This window comes from Adiantum capillus-veneris, chromosome 1, assembly GCF_014529385.1.
Source record: "Adiantum capillus-veneris isolate H3 chromosome 1, ASM1452938v2, whole genome shotgun sequence".
Classification (NCBI taxonomy): Eukaryota; Viridiplantae; Streptophyta; class Polypodiopsida; order Polypodiales; family Pteridaceae; genus Adiantum; species Adiantum capillus-veneris.
Window position 1 is genome coordinate 124,091,204 of NC_140931.1, and position 9,228 is coordinate 124,100,431.

Here is a 9,228-nt window from a genome sequence, read left to right on the forward strand (position 1 = left end):
ATGTGTAGCCGCCCTTGTGCGAATAAGTCCAAATCGGACCCTCCAATCCGCCCATGTGTGGCCGCCCTTGAGAAGACAAGTCCGCTTTTGAATTCGGCCACCGGCCATTGACTTCCGACCACCGGCCATCGGCCATTGACTACCGGCCACACCGACCAACCGACGGTTGTTTTCCGACCACTTTTCGGCCGCCGTCCGGCCATAATATTCCGGCGAGGGAAAAAAAAGTCTCGGGGGCTTCCGCCCCTGAGGCCCCAAAAGTTGCCCCTGATTCTTGGCCGTGAAAATTTTGGTTTCCGTTGAGTGATTTTCCTTCACGCACGATGACTTCTCCTCATAATGAGGGCCTTACAAATGTGCATTTTTACCACAGAAAATTACAAGGGTAAATCAGGCTCCATACTTAACAGAAGATGTTGACCAAGACCTGGAAGGGGAGGATGTCGAAGATGAGATCCTAATGGTTGCTCTTGCGCACCCTGCATTTAATTATAGTGGATGGTCAAGAATTTCTCTTCTTTGACGACATTACCCACTCTCTTGAAATGCATCAATACAAAGCCCTCTTTGTTCTTGCAATATATGTTGGGGTTCGTGATATAGAGAACCCAAGTCAAAAGGCCGAGTTCTAAGTGGACTACTCCTCTGCTCCCCTCATCAACACGTTAGCCTTGCCAGAGGGACATAATTCCATGGATTCCCTCGTGGCGGTAGCTCTACAAACCATTGATGAGGAGAAAGATTTCTAGGAGAGTGTTCCCGAGAGTAGCTTCGCTCCCCACAAACATTTCTTGTGCTCGGAGTGCACTGATCTTGGCACAATTGACATAACCAACAAGAACCCTTGCGCGCACTGATGCGACACTAGTAAGTACTTCATTCTTTTCAATTCTAATTGTTGTTTCTTAGAATCATAATCCGACATTGTTTCTTTGCAGTTCGCTTTGGAGATTGATCAGTTTGCCCAACAGAAAGGTGGATCTCACATGGAGGGTGACTCAAAGGACACCGCCCTGTGACATTAGCTCCCAAGCTTCAATGAAAAGATGATTAGGGTCATCCACAACAAGTATACGGACTATGCATCAACAGAGATGTAGAAGTGTAGAGCGCTAAGCTCTGTTTTGGCAGTTTCCTATAGCCCTAAATGCCCACAAATGTATTCTTGTAAACAGAGAGGTAGCAATCCATAGTTTTGGTGATAAATGGGCCGAAAGCGTTTTAGGATATTGCGGCCTTTGTCTCAGGCAAGGATTAACAAGCAAGGAAGATATTGTGGCAGCTTTAAGGAAGATATTGTGTCAAATAGACTGCATTGCCTCACCAAGAGACAGGCCACAATTGCATGTGGCGTGTACGTGTGACTTCTTCATTGTGGAGTTCTCTGCCTCCATCTTCTCCGCCAAGCTCAAAACACCCCTACACTCCAAGCATTAGTAATGTTGTAATACTAGATATGATCCCGTACTCTAATGTTACTACGCTCACCTTTTTAGCTACCACCAATAAACATGCATTTTCAACCACTGCAAGAATGGCTTCTCGGAATAGATGCCTTTGGTCACTATCAACCAAGCGACATTTTTTGCAATGTATCATTGGACACCATCTTTGACAATTTTAAAAAAAATAGTGCATTCAAAAGCAAATAACACTTACTTCACAAGATTAATGTGCACCCATGCAACCTCGAACACTCTAAAGGGGATCATTTTGCAACCCTTATCTCCCCAACCCACAAACTAAATGCATGTTCAAAAAAACTCCACTCCATTCTCGGGATTGGATAAGATCGCTAGGAGAGGGAGCTCTTGCACTTTGCATAGCACACAATGAGAGTGTTTGTGAGTGTGTGTGGGTGATTATACCCCCTAAGCAACCCCCTAGCTTGCTTGGGTCGACCCCCCCTTGTAGCTCATGCTTGAAGCTCATTGGACCCCTCCAGGCCTAGCCAATCATAAGTAGGAGGCATTACAAGCAGCAAGGGTAGCCTTGAGACAAGTGTCCCCCTTTCCCCTTTGAGAGAGAGGACTTGATAAATGCAAAATCAATTAATTAAATCCCCTAAATTATCATTGGACCCCTTGGGTGGCCAACCAATAGGCTTCAGGCACACAATGAGGGCAACATGAGGAGGAACTTGACAAGTGTCCCTTTTGCTTTCTTTGTACCATGCATGCCTTGTGTGAGTGTGTGGGTGTTCTCTCTCATCCCCCCTCATGTAGGGCTCGCCCCCTCCTTGTAGGGATTGAATCTTTGACTTTTTGACACCTCAACCCCTCGTGCATAGGCCCAGTTCCCACCACAAGCTTGGCCCTTAAGCACTTTAAGCTTGGGCTGGGTTCTCACCTCAAGTGCAACCCTAACATCTCAAGCATGTCAAGCACCTCAAGGATCTCAAGCACCTCAATCATCAAGCACCTCAAGCACCTTAGTCATCAAGCATGACAAGCAGGACAAGCACCTCGAGCTGGGTCGGGTTCCTGCGCCTCAAGCTCAGCCCTAGCTTACCTAAGGTCATACCTAAGGTCAAAGGACTTTTACACACATTATTGGAGGTCTTCAATGAAGCTAACCCTAAGGTCTTATGCTCCATTGGTTAACCTTGCTCTTTGATAGACCATCTCTCATTTGGGCTCCTTTACCATTGGCCCTGTGTTGAGATAGATCTATAAGCACATGTCTATATCTTAACCCTTGTTCCCGTTTATTCTCCCACATTAAGTGATCAGTTTAATATGAGAAAATCATTTGGGTTGGTTAGATATTAGTTTTTAGGACACACACTGTTGAGATAGGCATATTCTTCTTCAGTGACTATGGGAAACACCTCTACATATGCATATTCTTTGCTATTGGCATTTGTCCTATGAGTTGTAAGCTTCTAAGAAGGACTACCTGGAGAGTTATCAACGAGATAGCCACTCTAGCTTATGCATAAATAAAGCCCAAGCTATGCTATATATACCTTATGCTAAAAATATTAAGTCTAGCTTTTTCTAGTCCACTTTTCAAAAGGTGTGTAGTCTTCTCTCTCTAACTGTCTGAGTTGTGGTTGCCTTCACCTTCAAGCCACCTTGAGCTTATTGCCTTCGAACCCATCAACTGGTATCAGAGCCAGTTAGCACCGCCATTAGCTTAGCAATACCGCACACAATCCTTAGAATACCCATTTGTCCAATTTGCATCAATCACACACTTGTTTTGAAGGCAATTAAGGCTACTAACCAAGCCCCTTAATTACACAAAATCAGCCAATCGGGCATGGCAATCGGCAACTAGTAGGAGAGCAAAGGAATTGTACCAAGGAGAGTGTCGAGCAGTAGCGAGCAGAGCTACGAGCTCAAAGTTAGGTAGATCTCGGCACTTCATCAAAAGCAGTAAAGCAGAGAGCTCTTGAGCTTTGCAGGTTGGGGGAAACTCGTGGAAAATCAACCAATTTGAGGAGCAATCGGTGGCCAATAAAGCCAACAAATACCGAACGGGAGAGTGTGTAGTTGCAGCAAGAAATCAAGCTACAACCCGTGAGCAAAAAAACACTAAGAGAGCCTTGAAGGCTTGGGAGCTCTCCATCAAGAAATTGAGGGTAGCACTGAGTGCAAACGAAGGATGCAAAACCAGGTACCCGTATCTCTAGTGTGAGAGGGCGGAGCAAACAATTTGAGAGCAATCCCGGGAGCACACTGGAGTCGGCATCTTATAGCGCTGTAAAACTGAATTGGCAAGAAAGATTGAAGGAGCTCCTAATTAAAGCTACTTGCAAAGCTGAAAATAGTGCATCATGCTACAGTAAAAGCGAGCTAGACAAGAAACTCATAGGCTACGGCAAACATTCAACAAGAAGGGCAACCCTTAGTCGTAAGTTACCGTAGTGCTAGCTTAGACAAATGCAAACCAATGCAATTCGAAGCTCTACTGCAGCATTATTTTGATACACACACATACACACACACACACACACACACACGTTGTTGATCGACGATGGTTTCCTCCAATCGGACCTCGTGGATGCAATCACAGCATGAAGGCGCCCCCTCTTGCAGTTTCTGCTCATTGAATAGCTCCAAGATACTCTCATTGCCCCTTGGACGGCTTTTGCTTGTTTTGCAATCGACAAAATTTTGCAAGCTTTCACTTTTTTTTAATGCATTGTAACCTTTTATGATAAATAAGCCCTCATACCCACGCACAGCTCGTCCAATCTCACGTGCCTCAGCATAATACAACGATATCCCCACCCTTGTAGCCAACATAATCAACCCCGTGTTCAACCCGTGAGCTTGATGGCAAGTCACTCTCAGACCGACCTACAAATTGCACAGCCTTGCATTGGGCATTCAAAAATTACAAAGTCTAATTCTCAAAGTACGCACGGCTAAAAGCTTCCACTCAAGGCACACAATCGAGCTTCAAAGTTTTTTGAAACCTTTTGACTTCACACATTCTCTCAAGTCTCAATCGTTTCGAAAGCATTGCACAAGCATATTTTGCATATGTACAAAAGCATTGCATACTTCTCGTTTTATTATGCATTTTATTTTCTCCTACACTCAAGGCATGATAACAAAGCCTTGCCTTTCATTATGTCTGCCAAAACTATATACAAGAGATGTGAGAGGACTAGACACTGCCCCAGTTATTTCGGGAGGTAAGACCTTCCTCGAAAGAATCCCTTGTGGTGACATCATTCACACAATGTTATGTATGCTAAATGTCATTGTCAAGAAGAGAACCAAAGGTGAAGCTATCGTCAACAAAATATGCACAGGCTACAGCGGTGGCAGCAACAAATCATATCAAATGATGAAGATGACTAGGAGTGAGGGGAGGTGCTACTAAGAGTAGACATTGACAGTTATAGATATGGTTATCCTTTGCCTTTCATGTTGAGAGCATGTTGAAGGGGAGGAATCCTTGAGTCTGTGTGACACCATGTCTGTTTGAGACCATGATTTAATCTGTGTGACTGCCATAGTCTGTGTGACTACCCCAGTCTGTGTGATTGCTTGCCTGTGTGGCATTGAGTCTCGACCCAGCTTGCTTCAGTATAGTCCATGCCTAAGGGGAGGATTGTTGAGATAGGCATGTTCTTCTTCAGCGACTATGGGAAACACCTCTAGATGTGCATATTCTTTGCTATTGTCATTTGTCCTATGAGTTGTAAGCTTCTAAGAAGGGCTACATGGAGAGTTATGAGCCGGATACCCACTCCAGCTTTATTCATAAATAAAGCCCAAGCTATGCTGTATATACCCTATGCTAAAAGTATTACTAGCTTTTTGTGTGTTGAGTCCACTTTTCAAAAGGTGTGTAGTCTTCTCTCTCTAACTGTCTGAGCTATGGCTGCCGTCACCTTTAAGCCACCTTGAGCTTATTGCCTTCGAACCCATCACACACACACACACACACACACACACACACACACACACACAGAGGTGCGTGTGTGTGTGTTGCGGGGGGGGGGGGGGGTGGGGGGGGGCACTAAAAAGAGAGGAAAATGGTATAACATTTCTATCATCCAAATGTGGTAGATTGGTTATGCCATTTCCCTCTTGAATAACAGGTCTTGAGTTCAACTCTGCTTCTTGGATAGATGTTTAAGGTCTCTTATGATAGTTTCCTACAATGTTAAAATTCTCTTCTCTCCTATTCTTCTTCTTCTTCTCCTCCTCCTCCTCCTCCTCCTCCTCCTTCTTCTTCTCCTTCTTCTTCTTCTTCTTCTTCTTCTTCTTCTTCTCTCTCTCTCTCTCTCTCTCTCTCTCTCTCTCTCTCTCTCTCTCTCTCACACACACACACACACACACGCACACACACACACACACACACACATTGAATTTATTTCTTGGCGAACACACCTCGATCAAACATCCATCATTTAGAGATCTCTTTTTTTTTGCCTCTCTCATGTACACTCATACACTCATATACAAGCTTGATCACCACACGCGGGCCACACGCACATGCAGGCATACACCCGACTCAACAATCCAATTCTAAGGGTTTACAATCTAAGATAATCCAATCCAAATTTTGTCCTGATAAATCCAACTCGTATACACGAACAAAAAATATACCCGGATTAGAGCACGCACACTCTTTTCAAAAATCACAATATATGTCGTGCAACAAGATTAGTCATCAATCAGACAATGATACATGCACACAAATCATTTGCAACAAGCCAATTTCAAGGTTTACAATCCACAATTGACTTTGTCCTCTCAAAAATCAATGGATGATCAACATTGAAAAGATGCAATAACAAACCCATATAGAGTAATATTAAAATGGTTGAAAGTACACATCTTAAAACAACAACTACAATGAGATAGATATGGAGCAAAGCAAAATAGTTCAAGAAACTCATATGGGTTCACAGACTTATTGCTCTAACACTAGCTTACAATGGGGAATCTAGTTGTCCTCATTGCTAGTGTTGTATTGTTGTCATTGATCGCTCTATTCGCTTGACCTTACACAGCAATGTATGTCATCCATAATTCTACCTCTAAAGGGGATCATTTTGCAACCCTTATCTCCCCAACCCACAAACTAAATGCATGTTCAAAAAAACTCCACTCCATTCTCGGGATTGGCTAAGATCGCTATCTCCAATCCCTTACACACAAAAAAGTTCTCAGTCTCTTTCATCGCCAAATCATAGTTTGCCTTGTAATCATCTTCATTCAAAAGGTACTCTCTGCTCTCCTTGGTTGGCAAATGCTACCTTTGTAATGGTTTCTTCTTGGTTTTTAACACGCAAGATCTTTTTTGTAACATGGATGGGACTATTTTTTATGCGTTAGATGTTCCAATTTCTTTTTTATAATGTTGTTGAGCAACGACATTATGCGTCCAAAAGAACTCTCTCAGGTAATGGAATAATATTTTTTTGAAATAATTTAATGTGGATTTTTTAAAAATATTGAATAATACTAATAAATATTAGGATTAATATAAAATGTCCTTAACCAATGTTACCATTGAAATGCTTTACCAATGGGAGATATCTACAAGAGCATGTTGCACTACAAACATTTAGTGCTCTACATACCATTGTCATGGTTGAGAGCCAATTGTTAACAGTGCCACTAGAGAAAATAAACAATCACATAGGAGAGGAGTTTTATGTTGTGGAAAAATTTATCTCTACAAAGTTCATGGTGGTGGTTGAAGGTAACATAGTCTCAAATTCAAATGGCATGGCTACTCCTCTATTCGACCTTACTAGCCCAAGCAAGAAACAACTTTATGGGGAGCAAGAATTGCAAAACTCTACCGAGGTACGGAGAAAAAATCATATTTTTCCTTTTTTTAACTCAATGACGAAGCCCAACACCTTGACAAAGCTTCTTTCAAAGATGGTGGAAACCAAGCAAGTGTCAAAAATTCCAAAGGTGTACAATGGTAACATGGTGTTTGAGTTTCCACTGACCTTAAGATATGGAACATAAGTATGATCCACACCAATGGACCAAACTACAAATCTCGAACATCGCATTTCTTGGAGTGTGTCACAAAAGCCATTATGTAGGTGTCCTAAAAGTGTCTCTATGAAAGTTGTCCCAAATTGGTTAATTTTGGGAGGTCAAACACGACGCATTTCAATGGTAGTATGTTAAAATTACCATGTATGGGCGAGTTTTGTGATGGACTTGGAGGAAAACTTACTTGCCACTATTGTGGACAACACCCATTTGTTTGCATACATGTGATTGCTTCGTATATTATGGCATGCCATGGGATAGAAGCATGAACAGATTGATGGTACATCAAGGAAATCATCAGCATGACATAAGGGATGGTACATCCAAAGGACTTACTGAGAAAACCAAAGAAATGGTTGCATGAGTCCTCAATGTAGACAGACATGTAGGTACACAAAAGGTATGAATGTGTGTGGCAAAGAAAATTGTGACAACCAATTTGATGCAAGAAGGGGACCCTCACCATGTACTTGGCGATGAGAAAGAATTTGTAAATGTTACTAAAACAATGGCCCCCTTAGTGGAGGACAATTGGTGAGGATGATTACTTGTTTGTGCATCTTATTTTAAAGTAGCTAAATTTTGTAATACAGGTTTTGCAGGTTCGTGGTAGCAACAAGACATGGGCCAACGAAGGAGAGCTTCAGTGTAGACTCTTTGTTGCGGCTAAAAAGGGATTTCATGTATGATTTTTTTCATAGAAGCAGGTTTCCCAAGAAAGGAGCAAAAGAGGAGTGGTGCTTTGTGTTCAAGATGTCTACGGTTGGGCCTACCTTTGGATTGGATTTGGTTAATTGGATGCGACGAAGCGGAATTGGTGATCTCCGACATGCTTGGGTGCAATTTGATCACACCTCGATCACACTCACTGAGTGGTGAATTGGGTGCCCATGGCATGCCATGTTTACGATCCAAGGTTCGTTATTTTAGAACATATTTTTCAAGTTTGACGTATCTTTAAAAATGACTAATAATATGTATACTAATATGAATGTCTTAGTTATAGCATGCAAAATCTCCTCACTATTGCAACTTGTGAGATGAAAGAGGAGGACATGGAAGCACAAATTCTTTTGCGGTAGTGAATAAAATGAAGTTATGGAGGGGCATGGATATGAGAGAGCTGATTTCCATGGTTTTATGGACAACGAAGCTCAAGCCAACTGGAATATAGTCCGTGTTCTATGGTAGGAAAGACAACTTTCTACAACATTGAGAGCGATCTTGCCTTTTTCATTGGAAGCAAAGCATGGTGGCACACACAACAAAGTACATTGCTTCTTCATCTCAACAAACTCACAAAGACATGTGCAAAAAGTGGTGTTTAGCCCCCTTTAGAGAGGCAACTATAGCAGAGTCTTGTCTCCTTCGACAATGGTGGCACAATGGAAATTGCATGGAAAAAAACATCTCGCAATGGACTCTTGGTTGAGTTGATGGGAGATGTGTATTGCACATTGATGGAGCATCATGACAGCAGTAGAGAGAAGTAGCAATGGGGCTAACACTCCAAGAACCAACTTGATCGAGAGTAAGTATGGAAGATGGCTTAAAGGCGAGGGATTCCCAAAAAAAATCTCATTGTATGATGCATGTACTTCAAAATTGGCAAATGCAACACTAGAAAGCACGAAGGCACTTTCTTACTCTCAAGCTATACATATTGGAAAGGGTCCTTCATTAGAGAGACTCAAGGAGAGAGTTTCCTTTAGTCCAACACAAGTGATAAGAGTAGAAAATG

At 42.4% G+C, this 9,228-nt stretch overlaps 1 pseudogene; it reads left to right on the plus strand.

The window, feature by feature from the left end:
• The first annotated feature begins 545 nt into the window (after positions 1 to 545).
• LOC147465492 (uncharacterized) lies at positions 546 to 1,116 on the plus strand (annotated as a pseudogene).
• The last annotated feature ends 8,112 nt before the right edge of the window (positions 1,117 to 9,228 follow it).